Below are 1,905 nucleotides of genomic sequence, written 5' to 3' on the forward strand. Positions count from 1 at the left end.
AAAGGCATCTAAAAAAGGTTCGGCTGGGTGCGTCGGTACAAAAGTACTTAGAATAGAGGTCAAAGAGAATACCCTCACACCAGATATGACAGGGCTAAAAAAGCCACAGAGGAGGTCCAGAGGCTGAGATCAAGCAAAAAAAGACTTACTTTATTTTACATGGTGCAAGACAAAACAGTGCAACAAAAGAAAAAGTGGATTTAAAAGGCAGCAAACGTTTCAGTCAAAGGACTATCATCAGTGCTACTAAACGTAGGTAAATAGGAATGTATAGTGTGTTAATGTGTGTGTGACAATCATGGAATCAGTTACCGTAGATCTGACAGTGTTGACATGCTGTCGAATCTAGGGTAACTGATTTAATTCACCCGATATAAGTGATTTAATTAACCTGTGGTTCCCTTAGATATGGTTTGGTTGTGTACACATATATAGGATTTGGTAAAGATATGTGTTCCAGAAATAGTTTTGGTTTACTCATTTTCCAACATGGCTATAATGCGGTTATGACATCAACGTGGGAAAGTTACTGGGCACAATGGAGCCCCGGTTTTAAATGAAAACAAGTACATGCAGTTTAACTGTCGCATATGTTCTAACCCTTTTTCACATGTGTGATGATAGACCTTTGACTGAAACGTTTGCTGCCTTTTAAATCCACTTTTTCTTTTGTTACACTGTTTTGTCCTGCACCATGTAAAATAAAGTAAGTTTTTTTTTGCTTGATCTCAGCCTCTGGACCTCCTCTGTGGCTTTTTTAGCCCTGTTACATCTGGTGTGCGGGTATCCTCTTTGACCTCTATTGTCTCTCCATACTGGACACTCTCAGAAAAGAAGTACCTTTGAGCTTCATTGTGGGTCTCAAGGTTGTAGGCAGTATTGTGATGGTGTGTGTTTTTTGCAGTGTTCATATAAACCACATGTACACGTGGTAAGAGCATGATAGTCCTATAGTACATCTACCTCAGTGAGAGCTTGTTCCTTTGTGTGTGCGTGCGTGTTTGTGTGTATGTGTTTGTGTGTGCGTGCATGTGTGTGTGTGTGCATGTGTGCATGTGAGAGACTGGAGTTTGAAGTGGGGCTGGTATCCATGTGGAAGGCCCTGAGGCTGTTGTGTCTGCCTGGCCTCGTCTCCAGCCACAAGGGTCTGAGCCCCGGACCCATCTGATGTCATCACCCTGTGTGTTTTTGTTGATGTGCGTATATGATGTCATCACCCTGTGTGTTTTTATTTATGTGCGTATATGATGTCATCACCCTGTGTGTTTTTGTTGATGTGCATATATGATGTCATCACCCTGTGTGTTTTTGTTGATGTGCGTATATGATGTCTTCACCCTGTGTGTTTTTGTTTATGTGCGTATATGATGTCATCACCCTGTGTGTTTTTGTTTATGTGCGTATATGATGTCATCACCCTGTGTGTTTTTGTTGATGTGCGTATATGATGTCATCACCCTGTGTGTTTTTGTTTATGTGCGTATATGATGTCATCACCCTGTGTGTTTTTGTTTATGTGCGTATATGATGTCATCACCCTGTGTGTTTTTGTTGATGTGCGTATATGATGTCATCACCCTGTGTGTTTTTGTTGATGTGCGTATATGATGTCATCACCCTGTGTGTTTTTGTTTATGTGCGTATATGATGTCATCACCCTGTGTGTTTTTGTTTATGTGCGTATATGATGTCATCACCCTGTGTGTTTTTGTTTATGTGCGTATATGATGTCATCACCCTGTGTGTTTTTGTTGATGTGCGTATATGATGTCATCACCCTGTGTGTTTTTGTTTATGTGCGTATATGATGTCATCACCCTGTGTGTTTTTGTTTATGTGCGTATATGATGTCATCACCCTGTGTGTTTTTGTTGATGTGCGTATATGATGTCATCACCCTGTGTG

Source organism: Poromitra crassiceps (genome assembly GCF_964638095.1).
Source record: "Poromitra crassiceps genome assembly, chromosome: 15".
NCBI classification, from domain to species: Eukaryota; Metazoa; Chordata; class Actinopteri; order Beryciformes; family Melamphaidae; genus Poromitra; species Poromitra crassiceps.